The sequence below is a fragment of the Giraffa tippelskirchi genome, chromosome 10, assembly GCF_054371585.1.
Source record: "Giraffa tippelskirchi isolate mGirTip1 chromosome 10, T2T-mGirTip1v1.2.pri, whole genome shotgun sequence".
Taxonomy (NCBI): Eukaryota; Metazoa; Chordata; class Mammalia; order Artiodactyla; family Giraffidae; genus Giraffa; species Giraffa tippelskirchi.
Genome location: NC_137284.1, coordinates 143,570,440 through 143,589,497, shown reverse-complemented (window position 1 = coordinate 143,589,497; position 19,058 = coordinate 143,570,440). Strand labels below are relative to the sequence as shown.

At 38.1% G+C, this 19,058-nt stretch overlaps 1 protein-coding gene and 1 non-coding gene across 30 annotated transcripts in view; one reads left to right on the top strand and one right to left on the bottom strand.

The window, feature by feature from the left end:
* CHRM2 (cholinergic receptor muscarinic 2) overlaps positions 1-15,224 on the bottom strand; it is a 688,089-nt gene extending 672,865 nt beyond the window's left edge. For all 29 annotated transcript variants that reach the window (XM_081533045.1, XM_081533027.1, XM_081533047.1 and 26 more), the window contains exon 1: positions 14,977-15,224. The gene's annotated coding sequence lies outside the window, so the exon portion shown is untranslated. The remainder of the gene's footprint in view (positions 1-14,976) is intronic.
* TRNAR-GCG (transfer RNA arginine (anticodon GCG)) lies at positions 1,332-1,403 on the top strand. The gene has a single exon. It is a non-coding gene; the product is annotated as a tRNA-Arg (tRNA).
* Positions 15,225-19,058: the final 3,834 nt, after the last annotated feature.

Here is a 19,058-nt window from a genome sequence, read left to right as displayed (position 1 = left end):
ATCTAGCAAGAAGAAAAAATGGAACTTGGTTTGTCACTAAACCAAGTTTGTCTTGCTCCACGCACAGCAAATCAAAATGCTGAGGTTCAGAGGGTTGAGGTAAAAAGAGCGCTTATTCAAAAGGCAGGATAAGAAGGTATCAAAATATCTTAAAAGGTAGTTTCATTTTTAATTTTAATTATGGACCAAAGAAGTTACAGTAGAGAATTATTAAGTCTCCATTTTTATCTTGTACCTAATGATCAACAGCCAATTAGAAAGAGTCAGTGAACAAGGAGACCAAGAAAATCAGACTGTGTTCCATGAGCATGAGAATAGTGTGGAAGAGAACAGTACACCAAACAAGGAGGGAAAAAAACAGGTCATGAATAGTGTCCAGTAAACACCAGTATTTTCAAGGCAGGCAAAGAAAGAGGAGTTCATTAAAGTACTTGATAAGGATAAACCGAAGAGATGGGAGGAAAATTATGAGAACAATGTCTGGGAAACCATAGAGATGAGTGTTTCAAGCGACCAGTCAACAGTAGCACCAGATACTGTAAAATAAAAAACATATGGTCAATAAGGTGAGATAGGTCTAAATATTTCCACTGAGCATAACATAAAAGAAAGAATTACTTCTAGAAATATTAGAATTTTCCTCCATATAGTTCATTTTTTAGCATAAAACCTTAATACCCCATCTTCACTCCAAACACATAAATTCAAACACACACACACATTCCTATTGATGCCTCACTAAAAATGACAAATGTTCAAATAGGTAAGAAGAAAAAACAATAATGCTGTTTTCATTTTCATAAAGGTCAGTGGACCAATTGGCTTCATTGATTTGGAAAGAAAAACAACTAAAGCATTCAGCCACAAAGCTAAAGGTTAGGGCATGGTTAACTGACAGCAACCCTGCCATTTTCAGAGCTAGACAGGCAGTTTTCCAGCTAATCAAAAGTGAACTGTCTTCATCAGGTAAATCTCATTAGGTCTAAATTATCTCACAATATGACTTCCACTAAATTTGAAGACCGAAGTCTATGGATTAGAAGTACTGTGCCAAAGGAAAAAAAATAGAATAATGGGTATGAGTAATTAATCATTATTCATAAAGCATTCACTTAAGGTAGAGATTATTAGTTGGGTTTCCACATAAGGAATAGAGCTGAAGGTAGCCACTTGATGACAACAGCAACACAAAAAAAATCTTAGAGGAAAGTTTGAACTCTAAATCACAGTCACATTTTCTATACATGTAAAAAAATTTGAATTGTTGATGAAACTGTATAGATGGACATGCATTAAAACAAACCAATGAAGGATAGACTAAGTGTTCTGCTTCCCTGGTAGCTCAGTTGGTAAAGAGTCTGCCTGCGATGCAGGAGAGCCAGGTTCGATCCCTGGGTTGGGAAGAGCCCTGGAGAAGAAAAAGGCAACCCACTCCAGTATTCTTGCCTGGAGAATCCCATGGACAGAGGAGGCTGGCAGGCTACAGTCCATGGGGTCGCAAGAGTCAGACACGACTGAGTGACTAAACATAACCTAAGTGTTCTGCTAAAGCTGCTCACACTCACCAGTCATCCTAATGTGTGTATTTCTTTCCAACTCCATGTTCAGTGATATTGTGCTGGTATTTTGAAAGCAGGCTTAAGAAGAGCATTTTTTCCCAGCTTTATTCAGGTAGTTATGGTTGACAAAGAAATATTGTATAGATTTAAGGTGTGCAATATGATGCTTTTGATATAGGTACACATTGTGAAGTGATTACCACAATCAAGCTAATTAAAATATCCATCACCTCCCATGATTACATGTGTGTGTGGTTAGAGTACCTGAGATCTACTCTCTCAACAAATTTCAAGTGAACAACACACTGTTATTAACTGCAGTCACCATGCTATACGTTGGGTCTCCAGATTTAACTTATAACTAAAAATGTATACCGTTTAACAATTCTAATCCTATATTCTACACAAACTCTCATCTAAAATTCCCTCTGATTTATTTACTCTCCCTTTGAGAATTTTATGGGTAAATTTTATCATAATACTATTATGGGAATAGATGTTGTAGGACCACTTTGGGTTTCCCAGGTGGCTCAATTGTAAGGAATCTGCCTACCAATGCAGGAGACATGGGTTTGATCCCTGGGTCAGGAAGATCTCCTGGAGATGGCAACCCACTCTAGTATTCTTGCCTGGGAAATCCCATGGAGAGAGAATCCTAGCAGGCTCAGTCCATGGGGTTGCAGAAGAGTCAGACACGACTTAGCAACTAAACAACAGCAACAACAAAGGACCTGAGGAACTCAGGCTTCTGGGGTGCTTAATCACATACACACTATGGTTGCCAGCAGTTGTTCCCTTGCCAACAAGGCAGTTTATTTATCTATATCTATTGACAGCATCTGTTCACTATACTCATTGGGGTTTTTGCTCCCAAAATTAAGAAGTATTTTACAGGCATATAGTGTCCAGAAAAAGTTCTAATACTAACATGGAAAATGTGCTTGAATTACCCAAAATATATTATTTAACTTTGCTAATTACTTTTCATTTCTTTACCTTCATTTGTTTCCAAATTCTTTGCTGTTGCTCATTCCCCCCCCTTTTAAATTTTCTTTCCTATCACACCTTTACTCCCTGCAATTTGCTTCCTGTGCCCCAAACTATCATCTCTGTTTTAAACACTATTAAGATCATTTTAAAGTATTAAAATATTCATGGGAATAGAAACATAATCTCTTTAATACCAAGTAAGTCCTCTGACAATGGCCAGGCTTGGGGAAAACATAATTAAGAAGTCAGCTAGAAGAGTTTCCAAGGAAATTAGTTTTAAATAGATGGAAGTAATTAATCAGTAAAAACAAATACCTGATGGAAGGAGAGAGGTTTCCCTGGTGATTAGAAAAGAACAATTAAGGCTAGATTCAGGATAGTGACTGGTGTGCACACTGTGTGGTAATCTCTCCTCTCTGGCCTTTGAGGGGCTAAATGTAGCATAAAGCTATCTTCCCATGATTCAGATAAATACAGAGTAAGCACTGAATAGAGGACAGCAGGACTGGACAGCCTGTAGAGACTCAGTTATAGGAAAACTGTAGGAACTTGAACACTGTGAAGGGGTTGCTAGGGGTGTCAGAGCCACGAATAAGCCTCAAACAAACAGGGAAATATTGAAGGTTCAGCGTTAGGGCTGGATTAGGTAAATTTTGGAAACAGTAAAAGATTCATGAAGTAGCTACTGACTTGTGCCAGGTGCATCTATTCATTTAAAAACTGGTTTGCTGCTGTTGCTGCCAAGTCGCTTCAGTCGTGTCCGACTCTGTGCAACCCCATAGACAGCAGCCCACCAGGCTCCGCCGTCCCTGGGATTCTCCAGGCAAGAACACTGGAGTGGGTTGCCATTTCCTTCTCCAGTGCATGAAAGGGAAAAGTGAAAGTGAAGTTGCTCAGTCGTGTCTGACTCTTAGCGACCCCATGGACTGCAGCCTACCAGGCTTCTCCATCCGTGGGATTTTCCAGGCAAGAGTGCTGGAGTGGGGTGCCATTGCCTTCTCCATAAAAACTGGTTTAAGCTACATCATATTCATGTAAATAAATGTCTGTTAATATTAAACAAGATTATGGGTACAAAGGCATTTATCTATGCCTCTGAGAAGCCCAGCTGTTTAACTGGCCATTAAAATAATAGAGGCGATCCCCTTTGGCTGAGAGCAATTTATCCGAAATGCAGCTGTACCCACTCTCTTATAGTTATGCTCCTACCATTCCACTTTCTAGCATGTGATGTGACTTATAAGGGCTTCTCTGATGGTTCAGATGGTCAAGATTTTGCCTGCAGTTCTGGAGACCCAGCTCTCTCAGTCAGGAAGATCCCCTGGAGAAGGGAATGGCTACCCACTCCAGTATTCTTGCCTGGAGAATTCCATGGACAGAGGAGCCTGACAGGCTATAGACCATGGGGTCACATAGAGATGGATATGACTGAGCAAAACTTATTATGTAACCTTGCCTTTCTACCACCCCCCACCACTGCAAATGTTAATTTCTTGAGGGTAGGATTTAACTACTTTGTTCAATGTTATGTTTCCAGCACTTGGAATGGGTGCTTGCATGCAAAAGGTATTCAATAAATATTAACTGAATGAATGAACTGTAGGCATAGTAACAGGTAATTAAGAACATTCTTCAGTATCCCATCTGCGGCAGTTCCAAACACTTAAAGCAATGGTACCGTGCAGACTCAGCTTCACAATACTCCATTGCTCCTGCACCTTACCTGTTCTCTGTTTCCATCTTGGGATCACCCATACCCTTTCTCAGACTTACTCTCACTCCAAATCCAAATAGTTTTTTTTTTTTACTACTTCTCTCACCATCAAAAATCATTTGGACAACCTGGAAAGTCATTGGATAAGGAGTGCATAGATAAGAGTTTCCTGCAATCACAATAAAGAACATCTTCCTATTTCCTGCCTTCCATCAATCAATTCAGAAGTTGTATGAAACATCAACTAAAAGGGTACATTATGTACGGTGCTGGGGATGCAGGGAGAAACGGATATCTGCATTTATCAAGGTCAAAGTAATATGAGCAGCGTTGTTTATCTCAACCTGACAAAGTGCTGTAAACTCATATTCCAACTACACATTGTAATTCTAACAGCAATCTTGAATTCTAACCTTGAAAATGTCTTACTTTTTGACTTGAATTCCTTCTCTCTTAAATGTTTTTCATGTAAGAATTGTACTACATGATGCTAACTTGCCTCTTTAATCCATCGTATATGACTACCAACCCCAAACGTTTTGATCATAGAAACAGGACAGTAGACTGTGACTCATTCTCACCAAACTTCCAATTTATATCCCTTTAATGATATAGACTGAATGCATCTTCACAAAATGCATATACTGAAACCTGTTTCCCCAACGTGATGGTACCAGGAGATGGGGCCTTTAGGGGGTGATTAGAACATGAAGGTGGAACCCGCATGAATGGGATGAGTATCTATATAAATGTGACCTCAGGAAGCTCCCTTCCCCCTTCTATCATGTGACGGCACACAGACAGCCATCTGTGAACCAGGGCAGCCCTCACCAGACATAGAAACTGCCAGGAAGGTGATCTTGGACTTCCTCCAGAGCTATAAGAAACAAATTTCTGTCATTTATAAGCCAATTGGCCTATGGTGTTTTAGTTAAAGCAGTCTGAACCAACCAAGACATATAACGATGCAGAAAAAGACAAAATCTGGCATGAATCATACAAAAACATCTAAGCTAACAGTAATACATACTAATTACAATTTTCATTATATAAAACTATTTTCCTGAGGCTTAGGACTCAAAGACTGCCTTAAAAGCACACTAAGCTGTAATTGCTCTGATCTCTGGGACTTATGTTCTGATCCAGAAAGTCATATTAGCTTCTCTCTTCAGAATTTTGAACTATATAATGCAGAATATAAAATGCTGATACAGAAGATGATGTCATTAGCCCTGGGTCTAATGACACAAGACAAGAATAGAAGAAATAAAAGGAAAATGAATGGCCCTTGGAGGAGCACCCGGTAGAAGGGGAGGGAAGAAGGTTAACACAGAATGCATGAAGAAAAGCACGTGTCACCCCACCACCGCACAGTCAGAGAACTTGAGAGACACCGCAAAGAGCCTAGATAAGTTCAGTAGCTCTATACCTGATCAGTGCTTGTCGGGCCTTGGAAACTCAGGTACATTTTGTGTCGATATTTGGAAAAGAATGAATTCAATAATGAATTCAATAACCAACATGGGCTGTGATGGGCTGAATTATACCAGAAACATTATTTATTATCAAGATTGAGTTTATTTCTCCTCTTTAAAATTAATAAGATAGAAGGTATATCAAATTTGGAAAAGTGCTTATCACAAGCAAAGTATTTATTTCACAAAAATAAGTTTCTATCATCAATATGTTGTGAAAAAAAAAGTGAATCGAAAAAGAATAAGGAAAGACCATAAGGTCACTTAAAATATAATCACAGAATTGGAATCTACAAATGGGGGGGCTTCAGAGACAGAACAAATTCTACTGAAAAGAAAATCAGTAATATGGAGAGCAAATTTGAGAAGGATTTCAAGGATTCAGCCCAGTATACTTCAGGTACAAATTATAAAGGTATAATTTGTATATTTGTATAATTTGTACAAAGATACAACTTGTATGGGCTTCCCAGGTGGCTCAGCGGTAAAGAATCCACCTGCCAATGGAGGAGACACAGGTTGGATCCCTGGGTTGGGAAAATCACCCGGAGAAGGGAATGGCAACCCACTCCAGTATTCCTGCCCAGGGAAAGCCCATGGACAGAGGAGCCTGGCAGGCTACAGTCCATTGGGTTGCAAAGAGTCAGCCACAACTTAGCAACTAACAACCACAACAATAATTCGCATATTTGTATAATTTGTATACCAGCATATGTATGGTAAAAATTATAAAATAATGAAGATTATTTTTATAAAATTGAATATATGAATAAGAAAATGCACACAATCCCAGAAGGAAAACAAAGCCAAAAATATGGAGTTAAAACCACAACTTACATTAGAAGCAAATGTCCTTAGCTTAAATAAGATACACCAAGTCCGTGAACTGAAAGAGCCTACCATGTACCAAGTGAAAACAAGAATGCATATTGGAGCACAAGCTGGCAGATCTTAAAAAGTTGAAGAAAATAATCATGTAAACACCTAAGCAGGAAAGATCCAGTCATCTTGAAAGCAAAAAAAAAACTTTCAGGCTAAACTCAGACTTATCCACCCCCTCAACCACGTGAAATAGAATAATTTTTAAAACTTTAGTTGATAAAAATTGTGAATCAAAGTATTTGTCTAAGCAAAGGGAAGGCATCTGTGAATAGGTCAAGATTCAGAGAAATCTTTAAAAAGGATGAATAAAACTCACATAAAAGAATTGGTAGTGATCATATGGACTTAATATCAATCTTAAGCATGGGACAACAACAGATATATGTACCAAATGTTTGTTAATAGGGAACATATAGAATATTAAAATAATGAGTCAATCTATCATAATCTCTCTTAAGCAAGCCATTATTGGAAACCAGGAGGAAGAGGACAAATTATTTAACCTATATGCATTAGGAAACACTAAAATTAACTTCTTAATTGTTTTAGATTTTACAAAAAGAAATATTTTTGAGGTATTTTTTAAGAAGTAAAACCATCCACTAGTAACATTTAAAACAGGATATATAAGAAAGAACCCTTAACTTAGTATAAATAAGTCAAAAACAAGTTATAAAAATAAATGTTAATGATTTATATTATTAGGAAGCAAACTCTCCTTAATTGACTTAAAACTAAATCTCAACTAAATTTCCTCTCTCATTGAGTTAATTTTGCTTCTTTGTCCAAAATCAATTGGTCATATTTGTGTGGGTCTGCTTTTGGTTTCTCTATTTTGTTTCTATTGGTCTATCTTCTATGCCTCCACCAATGCCAGACTGCACTGGTAACTACAGCTGTATAATAGGCCTTAACAATGAGAAGAGTGATTTCTCCTACTTTTCCTTCTTTTTCCAAAATTGTTTTGGCTATTTTAGGGCCTTCCTCTTACACTATAAATTTTAGAATAAGCTCGTTTATCTCAACAAGACCTACTGAGATTTTGGCAGAAATTTTGGTAAACCTAATGTCAGTTTAGAGAGACTTGACCTTTACTATGTTACACCTGAATGCAAGCACTTTCAAAGCATCAATCAAAAAAAACATTAAAAAATAAAACATCAATTCAAGAATTCACAAATAAAATTCAAAGGTACATAACCAACAAAATGATGGATAATATTAATATTCTTATAGATAAAACATTCACAGAAATCAATGCTTATTCTCAATATACTAAAAAAGCAAATAAAAACACAAAATACCTGAACAGGACAATCCACAGAAGAAGATTTAAAAGCACAACTCCACTAATAATCAGATAAATTTAAATTAAGACTAAACTAAACTAACAGTTTATATCCTCCAAACTGACAAATACTTTAAAGTATTCAGGGCTGAGTTATGAAAATGGAGTAAGGCAAGTTCTTAATCACTTTTAGTAACAGTAATACTGGTGTGAGTATTCTGCAAAGGCATTTGGGAATATCTATCTGGAATCTTAAAAAACAAATTTGTCCTTTATTCTCAGTATTTTCACTTATAGAAAACTACCTTCATAAAAATAATCAGAAATGCAGTCAACATTTTATATGAAAAAAAGTACATCACAACATTGATTTTAATCATGAAAAGGAGGGGAAAAACTCAATGTCCAATGATAGAAAATCTTTTAATAAATAATTATACAGCCATATGATCCAGTATTATGCAGCTATTAATAAATTATGTATTTGAAGAATTTAGTAGTGTGATTATTTACTATACAGTATTGCATTTAAAAAACTATATACAAATATGTGAATGTAATATGAATTTAAAATATTTATTTTATATAGAAAATAAACTGGAAATATACAAAAATAATTTGTCAACATCATAAGATTCTAATCAGTTTCCTTTTCCTGTTCTATTGCCTGTCTCTACAATAAGCATGTAATGTATTCACTTTATAATGAGAAAAGTATTTCTTCATAAAGTACCAAGCAACTTTAGTCAAGACCTAGTTTTCCTAACTCAGATCATGAGCTGATGTAGAAGTGACCTACTTGTGAAGTCCTTCTGAGGCCTGTTTGTGTGGGCATAGGAGCAGCTGATTCCCTCAATACGTAGAAATATTTTTCCTAATGAATAGTTTCAGGAATGAACTGCTGACTACAATTGAAAAGGAAGATTAGAATAAATCATAGAAATGGCACTAATATTAAGTTTTCCCAATAGAGAGTAGTGGCCCTTAGGGGACTCAGTGCCTATATCCTGTGGATTCTCTGTACTGTTTCCAGCATGCAGTTCCTGAAAGTTCCCACTGCTGGAGAGAGCTGGAAACGAGGTGAGGCACACACCAAGCCACATATGCATGCCACTTGGATTTGAGTCACTCAAAGATTGGTGGCCTGTTCCATAAATGTCTTAAAACTCTGCCAGAGAGGTATGGTGGGCTCAAGAATTTTTTAAATCGTTTGTATGCAAATTATACCGAGAACAAAACTTAAAGGACATTTCAAAGTATTAAAAGTTCAAGCCTCATTAGCATCATAACCACACTCAGTAATCACTTAGCAATTTAAAGCAAACTTCAGGCCACATGAAACTGTGGCCTTTGAGTGATACAGTACATATCAGGTTGACCATCAGGACACTTTCAAATAGCACCCCTTGCATGGCTCCATTTGGATGATTTACCCTTCATGGACCTTCTCAACTCTCATGACCTTCCCTACATTTCCCCCCTAACACTCAGTTGTGTACCCAAACCCCAAAATCTGACTCCAAAATATTGCATTTCAGAGTTTCCTGCAAATAAAGACCTCTACTCCAGGCCTCTTATTCCCTCAAAACCCATCCTTCTGCCTCATGGAAACTTTCACTGCTTTGAGTATGTTCTTTCTTTAAGTCATTAGTCCTTCTTGATTTCTCATCTAATCCTGGGCATGATGATACATGTGCTAAGAGGCATAACTAATGCTAGCTGTTATATCAGACAATTCCAAGATCTCAGAGGTTTAATACAGTAAAAGGCTTTTTCTTGCTTTGTTGTTGTTGTTCAGTTGTTAAGTCATGTCCAACTGTTTGCAACCCCATGGACTGCAGCACGCCAGACTTCTTTGTCCTTTACTATCTCCTAGAGTTTGCTCAAACTCATGTCCATTGAGTCAGTGATGCCATGAAACCATCTCATTATCTGTCACCCCCTTCTTCCCCAGCCCTCCATCTTTCCCAGCATCAGGGTCTTTTCCAGTGAGTCAGTTCTTCATATCAAGTGGTCAAAGTATGGAGTTTCAGCTTCAGTATCAGTCCTTCTAATGAATATTCAGGGTGGATTTCCTTCAGGATTGCCTGGTTTGATCTCCCTGCTGTCCAAGGGACTCTCAAACAGTCTTCTCCAGAACCACAATTCAAAAGCATCAATTCTCAAAGTCAAATGCAGTTTGGACAACTCTTGGGCAGAAACTCTAGGATCACTAAAGACCTTCCATTTTAATACATGATTCCTCATACTTCACAGAAGAAGAAAATGGAAAACCAAATCTTTGCTGGAGATATTTTTAAGGACTACATCAAAAATAGATTATATTACTCATGTTTCATTGACCAAAACTGAGATCCTTACCCAATTTCAGGTAAGGCAGGGAAATGTGGGCTCTGTGTGTGTCCAGGAAGAGGAAATGAGACAGGTGAGTATGTAGCCACGTCCCTGTCATTGTATAACTTTAACTTTCACTATAGTTAACTCACTTACCAGGTATCTTTCTCCTGCAACTATTCAGAATGTGTCATTTGGCGCGGGGGGGGAGGGGCATGATTCATCCCACATCACGAAGAGATACAGAATGTGGGATAAGGGTACGTTGCAAACCCAGATCACCAACCTATAAACACACTTGCATAGCTATACACACACGTCAACAATTCACAAGACAATTGGGTCTAGTGAGCAGATAGAAATATAGGCAGCCTCACTAGCATACAAAGAAATGTAAATTTTAAAAATAAGACACAATTTTCAAAGTTAGGTGAAAAAAGACCAAAAGATAATATTAAATATGAAAGGGGATGCAATGAAACTTGGCCCCTAAGGGAGGCAGTGGCAGTGAACAATCTTCCTGAAGGACAATTCAGAAATAAGTATAAAGAAGGGGCTTCCCAGGTGACTCAGTGGTAAAGAATCCACCTGCCAATGCAGGAGACATGGGTTCAACCCCTGGGTCAGGAAGATCCCCTGAAGGAAGTGGCAACCCACTCCAATACTCTTGCCTGGAGAATCCAGGACAGAGGAGCCTGGTGGGCCACAGACCAAGCGGTCGCAGAGTCAGACACGACTGTTCAACTAAACAACAACATCAAAAATCGTCACTCAAATCATTTAAGAAGTATTTATTGAATATTTACTAAGTGCTGTGCACTGTTCTAAATCCTCTAATCTAGTAATTTCACTATAGGAAATGTATCAAAAAAAATTAGTGAACATGCAGACAAATATTAATGTACAAGGAATTCACTGCAGTGTAAAAACAGCCTAAACTGACTAACAATAGTGACAGGAATAAATAATTTCTGCTATATCTATATTTTAAATTATATAAAATGAAAAAAGAAAAATGTGAAGACTATAGTCTAAATAAATTCCACTTGTATAATTTTATGAAAAGAGGAATAAAAATCTTGCACTTACATATGATACCAACTTCTCCTGTATATCTACTCAGCCAACATATATTTACTTTCTGTCAAATATGGGCTAGGACTTATAAAGAGAGAACCTGTAAGACCTCTGGGTGAATAAAACTAAAGGTCAACTTATTTTATTTCCCATTATTGTTTCTCCATTTCACAGAAATTGCTGAAGAACAGGCCAGCATATAGTAGAGTGCCTTGTGCTTTGGTCATGAATAAAAATTTGTCCTAAAACATAATGGAAGAATAGAAGTCAGAAAAAAAGTGCAATTTCAGCCTCAAGTACTTTCTGTTTAACAAGAGATGGAAATTTGAATTTGAATTCACCTGTGAGGACAGGCAGGTCCTTTAGAGGAAAGGAAAAGGCTATAGTGAGTCTTTTAAATTATACATAATAGGTAAAGAGAAGATTCTGCTCAAGTGAAGAAGTTGGGAAAATCTGACACTCAAAATCTGAAAAGACTAAATGGAAAAGAGAGGAGAGGGCAATATTTTGGGGAGAGAAGATTGCTTCTAAGAGGTGTCAGGGAGGAAGAAATTCTCCTCTACATTTCTATGTTCTTCTGGCTGGTCTAAGAATTAAATTGACATAAAACAGATTAACAGGAAAAAATCACACAAAAGTTCAAAAATATGTACATATTAGAGACATCTAAGTCCTTTATCTAAATTTTTTAAAAGCAGTTAAGGGGGAAGTGACAAGAAAAACTTCCTGAGTCTTCTATTTCTTAAAAAAAAAATAATATTACTCAGCCATAAAAGGAATCAATGAGTCAGTTCTAATGAGGTGGATGAACCTACAGCCTATCATACAAAGTGAACTGATCAGAAAAGAAAAACAAAGATCGTATACTAACGCATATATATGGACTCTAGAAAGATGGTACCGATGAAATTATTTGCAGGGCATCAATGGATACACAGACATAGGGAACAGACATGTGAGGAAGGAGAGGATGGGAGGTATGAAGAGAGTAACGTGGAAACTTACATTACTGTATATAAAATAGACAGCCAATGGGAATTTGCTGTATGACTCAGGGAACTCAAACTGGAGCTCTATCACAAGGGGTAAGGGGAGGTGGGAGGGAGGGTCAAGAGGAAAGGGACATATTATACCTATGGCTGATTCACGTTGATATTTGGCAGGAAACCAACACAATTCTGTAAAGCAATCATACTTCAATTAAAAAAATAAATTAATTAAAAAAATAATAATCAGTCTAAATTAATCTTCATGTCAATGAAACACATTTTAGCGTGGCAAATTTTTCTCCCCTACCGAGGAAAGGGTTGAAACTCAGGGGACTGGAAAGCAATGAAGAGAATATTTATTAGCTCCTGGGGTTGTGCTGTACCTTTAAGGGGATGGTGGAGAGGAGGGTGACAGGTTTTCACTAAGACCAAGGGTTCTGGGCCAGGCTGAGCCCCCTGGAGGCCCAGGTGGCCATGTATACATGGTTCGGAGTCAGAGTAGGGCCAACTCTGGATGGAGCCTGGCAATTTCTGGACCACGTCATCAGCACAGACAACAGTGTTCTTATAAGTGATGATAGTGACAGGCCTTCCAAGTACTCATGACCAGTAGGCATGGCTAGTTGCAATCTGAAGCAGAAAAGGGTAAAAACAGATGTGATGGCATTTGGTACCTGTGCCAAAACAATGGATGAGGGCACTCTCAGGTGATCCTGAGACTCCGTCATAAAACAAGGAGAGGCTTGAAGTTTTGTGATCAAAACACGAATATTTTATTTGCTTTGCTAAGTCATTTCAGTCGTGTCTGACTCTTTGCGACCCTATGGACTGTAGTCTGCCCGGCTCCTCTGTCCAAGGGATTCTCCAGGCAGGAATACTGGAGTGGGTTGCCATGCCCTCCTCCAGGGAATCTTCCCAACCCAGAATCAAACAAGTGTCTCTTATGTCTCCTGCACTGGCAGGCAGGTTCTTTACCACTAGTGCCACGTGGGAATAAAAGCAAGGAACATGGGTTTACTGTTCCTTTAATGATCAAGTTTATGCCATTTTCCACAATGAACACATATTTCTTTTTAAAAGGACAAATAGTTTCACACTCTCTCTGCCTCATCTTATTTTCCCTATGGAGAGTGAAGACTAAGGAACCTCATTCCCATCCTCAACTGGGATTCCCCTAACCACAGACATATTCTCAGGAAGGCCGCCCATCACTTTCTAATGCTCAAAGCCAAAGGTAACTTCCCAGTCTTTTTTTTTTTTTTTGGTCTTCTTAGTCACACTGGATGCTGTCAACCACCCTATGCTGAAAGTTCTCCCCTGAAGTTCCTGACTCTACTCTCTCTCACCATTCCTCCTTCCACTCTGTTCACTCTTTGTTCAGCTTCTGGGCACCTCTTTTTCCAAACTGTCTTTCAGAAGCTGTTTTTTCCAGAGGTCAGCACTGAGTTGTCTTCACCTCCCTTACAAATTCTCCCTGGGCCATTTCATCCACACCAACCTATAAACTCTCATAGTTTCACTTACAGTTAAATCCAGAGAGCCTAGAACAGTTCCTTAGACATTGGAGGTATGATCCTTACTTAGTAAGATTTCAAGTCAGATCATTTTTAACATTCTCATCTAGGCGACAAAATTATTTTCAGAAATCATCAAAAAATAGTTAGTAGTAATCATTATTTTCTCAATTTGCTTTTAATTTTAATACAACACACAATGAAGGATAAATTTGCATTTTAAAACATTGTTCAGTGGCAGGGGATGGGGAAAAGGAGAGGTTGGTAAAGACAAACAAACTTTCAGCTATAAGATGAATAAGATCTGAGGAGCCAACGTATAATGTGGTGACTGTAGTTGATAAAATGTGTTGTATGACTGAGGCTTGCTGGGAGGATGGAACTAACATGGTGTCACCCAAAAACAAAAAAAAAAGAGGGGAAAGATGGATAAGTGAAATGATGTATGTATGTATTAATTAACGAGATACAGTAATCCTTTCTTGATGTCTATTTGTGTCAAGTCACTGTGATGTACAATTTAAATATCTTACAATTTTGTCAATTATACCTCAATAAAGCTGAAATTTTTTTTTAAATGTTAAGTTTTAAAACATTATTCAAACTGAGTAAAATATTTCAGATATGAGCTAAAATTCACACTTAACAATTTCCCAGTTTTAAATTAAAACACAAATGTAAAATTTCCAAGTGTCAAATGACATGACAGAATTGGCATAACACAAGTTCTGTTTCTTTACCTTCACAATTCATTGTGTTAGCATTGTTTATGTCTAATCTACTGTTTAAATGCAAAAATATGTAGCATCACAGAGAATGAAGATAAGAACCCAAGCACAAGTGTACTTCAAGTAATTCCGAACAATTATAAACTTACTCTTGAAACAAAAGCATGTAGCTGAGTTCCCGTGTGTCAAGGGATGAATACATAACAAGGAAGTCTTTGAATTAATTCCCCCATGTAGAAGACAACGTTTGTGACTATCGGATAAGAATTAAAATGTGCTAATTTGTAGCTTGCAGATATATTGCTAAAATCAATAGCAACCTCAGCAATTGTTTAGAATTTAAATTAACAAAAGACTTTTTCAAGGAGGAGTATTTCATTACTGGTATTGTGACACTTTGAGGATAGTAATAAGATCAACACTTACTCAGTTTTATTCTGTATAGCCAATACACCGTCTCATTGCCTGCACCCCGGGCTGGCTGCTGTTAGTCTAGTATTGACAACAGATATTTGCTGAACGGCTGAATCCATTTATCCCATGATTCTAGGACTGCTTCTTCACCTGAGACTTCTAAAGAAGCCCTTTATTTCTTCTAGGCCTGTATTTCTGTCACCTCATGTGGCGAAATGAACAAGATGGCGCCAGACAGCCTCTCTCGCCCCATCTTCTGTGAACAATGACTCGGCACCCTTGTGTAACAGCTGAGCTCGCTTATAGCATTACGCATGCGCGTCACGAGGTACTCGCTTGTCCTCCGGCTACTTTGTGAGGTACACCTCGGTGATCATCACCTGGAAAAGCCCGGAAGGGTTGTGTGCGGTTCTGTTGTGTTATGTTATGTCTGGTGTTACCGCTGCTGTGGTAGCCAGAAGAGAAGAAACGTGTCTACAGTTCCAATAGCTCCTCGAGTCTTCTTCCAGCCTCTTAGCTCGCGCCTTGCCTACCCTGGGTTCAGCGAACAGTGCGGACCGTGTAATACAGCGACACAGTTGGCACTCTGAGCTGGATCAGCGATACACCTGACTTCACCTGACTGTCCCATAGCAACCTCAAGTCTGTGGCCCCAAAAGTGCTCCTTTTTCTGCTTCTCGTTGGTGAATGGCACCAAATTCTACTGTCTTCAGCCAGAAACTTGAGATTCCTGTCTCCTTATTGCTCCCAAACCCAGAAGCTACCTATTTTACTTCTTACGCATTTCCAGAACCTATTCTCTACCTCCCCATTCTCACTAACCTGGGCTAATTCTTCATTTGATCTTCTGCCCAAGACCATTATGAAACAAAGTATTCCGTCTATTTCAGTCTTTCTTCATGCTAATCTCCCTGAACTTCCCTAAATCCCTCATCTTTAAAAGGGGATATTAATCCCTAGTGCAGAAAATTACTCTGGGGATTAAACAACATGTATGGCGTCTGGCCCACAGAAGATTTCAAAAGTAATGTGAATTTTCCTTCCTAAAATATTGCTTGATACTACTGCCTCCTATTTCCGTATATTTTCTGAGAGCAATTTTATTTTGATTCTGACTTGATGAAGCACCATTATATATGCATAAAAAGCCAAATTACGCAGATAATTTTAGTTGTATAAATGCAACCTAATTCAAAGTATTCACAAACTCATTTATTCATTTTTATCATAGAAACAAACACTCACTGTTCATTACAAACAGACCCAACAAAGTAAGGTCTGATATTGACATAGACACATATAGACACAAGAAGACATCTATGTTCTCAAGGACTTTGTCATTCTATACACACATGTAACTCATAATGATATATTCATGAGAAGTGCTAAATGAATGCACATGCGTGAGAGAGAGAGCGCCAACCAAGCTGGGTGAGAATGCTATCTGAGGAGGAGAGAAACCAAGATGTGACATGAGCAAAGGTATACAGTAGTCCCGTCTTAACCTCAGTTTCTCTTTCTATAGTTTTGGTTTCCCACTGTCAACAGTGGTTAGAAAATACTAAGTGGAAAATTCCAGAAATAAACAACTCGTAAGTTTTAAATTGCCCACCGTTCTGAGGACTGGGATAAAATCTCACGATGTCAGCACCATCCCTACCAGGATGTGAATCATCCTGTGGTCCAGCATGTCTGCCCATGAGTCACTTCTCAGTTACTGTCACTATGGGGCTGGTGTTCAAGTCTCTCTTAATTTGTTTAACAAAGGCTCCAACGTGCAAGAGTCGCAATGCTGGCAATTTACATACACCTAAGAGAAACTGTAAAGTGCTTCCTTTAAGTGAAAAGGTGAAAGTTCTCAGCTTAATAAGGGGGAAAAAACGGTATGCTGAGGTGCCAAGATCTATAGTAAGAACAAATCTTCCGTCTGTGAGACTGTGAAGAAGTAAAAAGAAATTAATGCTAGTTGTGTTGTTACACCTTTTGGGGTTCAGTGTAGGTCACCCCAAAATATACCACAATGGCATATTGATTATTTTGAGTTGAAGCTGCTTGAGAAGCAGCTGATGCAAGAAAGAAAATCTGACTCTCCTTTCTGTCTCCCCACAAAGAGGGAAATACATCTCTCATGTAGAAAGTGCACCCCCTGTATCTGGAGGTAGAAGCACGCTTATCATCAGGGACTGGAAATTCAGAGCCCAGAAGCCTGTATAAACAAACCTTGTTGCTTCACTTCTTTTAATCCACTACTCCAACACCAAACTCTTGTTTACTCACTAATTAAGCACCCAAACCAAAGTTTCTTAGCCTAGTCAGTTCCTCACAAATTTGTTTCTTTGCTTAAAAAGTATAAAAACTGCCTGTTTTGGTCATTTCTATGGGACCTTCATACCCATGGATTAAAGTGTGTTTTTTTTTCTCCTTTTGATCTGCCTTGTGCCAATTTTATTGTTACTCCAGCCACAAGAACTCAACAGGGATAGAGAGGAAAATTTACCCCTCCTGACACACCTCAACTGCAAAAGTTACAGCCACAGTGCATGGTAAGTGTTTAGGTCAGATGGAAAAGGCATTATGTTTGTACCATAAGATACTTTGATGGAGAGAGACCATTCAGATACTTTTAATACAGTATATCATTATAATTATTCTAATTTATTATTAGTTACTGTTGTTACTCTCCTACTGTGCCTCATTTATAAATTAAACTTTATCATAAATATGTCCATATAGAAAAAAACATAGTATATATATATATATATAATTCAGTACTATCCAAGTTTTCAGGCATCCACTGGGGGCCTTGAAATATATCACTAGCAGATAAGAGGAAACTACTGTAGAGCTATATTCTCAAGTAGGAAAAGAGAGATAAGTACAATTCCAATACAAAAAGGAATCACAAAGTTATGAGATAGGAGTGCTAATGGGACAAACAGCCTATCTTGAAAAAATACAAGAAGAGTGAGATTTGGGGAAAAGACTGAGAGTGTGTAGAGGACATTTAATGCCAACAGAAGGTCTTTTCTTTGAAAGTAATGAAGTATCAGTATAGAAATTGCGAGAACCTCCTCACTAGTTGCCCTGCATTTGGTCATCTTCCTGTATAATCCCAGCTTCCCTGATAGCTCAGACTAGCATACAATGTGGGAGACCTGGGTCCGATCTTTGGGTTAGGAAGATCCCCTGGAGAAGGGAATGACTACCCACTCTAGTATTCTGGCCTGGAGAATTCCATGGACTGAGGAACAGTTCATGGGGCCACAAAGAGTCGAACATGACTGAATGACTTTCATTTTCACTTTCTGTATATTCTATCTTCCTCTTAGTTGTCCTGTGACATTTCTGAAATCACATCTCACTATGTCATGTCGTTGTTTAAAATTTCTTCCAGGGTTCTCCAAAGATGATATACGAATGGCCAATAAGCCCATGAAAAGTTGTTCAATATTACTAACCATTTGGGAAATGCAAATCAAAAACTACAAAAAGATACTACCTCACTCCTATTAGGATGACTACTATCAAAAAACAAAACAAAACAGAGAACAACAGCTGTTGGGGAGCATGTGGAAAAAATGGAATCTTTGTGCACTGTTAGTGGGAATATAAAATGTACAGCCACTGTGGAAAATGGCGTGAAGTTTCCTCAAAAAAATAAGAATGGAATTACTACATGATCTATAAATCCCACCTCTGTATACAACTAAAAGAATTGAAAACAGTGACTTCCCTGGCAGTCCAGTGGTTAAGATTTCACCTTCCAATGCAGAGGGTGTGGGTTCCACCCCTGATCCAGATGCTGAGATTCCACATTCCTCCAGGCCAAAAACCCAAAACAGGAAACAGAAACAAAATTGTAACAAATTCAATAAAGACTTTAAAAATGGTCCACATCAAAAAAAAAAAGAATTGAAAGAAGCAGAGTCTCCAAGAGATACTCACACATCCCTGTTCCTAGAAGCGTTATTCACAACAGCTCAAAGGTGGAAGCAACTCACGTGTCCATCAATTGATGACTGAACAAAGGAGGTACATACATACAATAGAGTTATTCAGCCTTAAAAGAGAAGAAGATTCTGACATCTGCTACA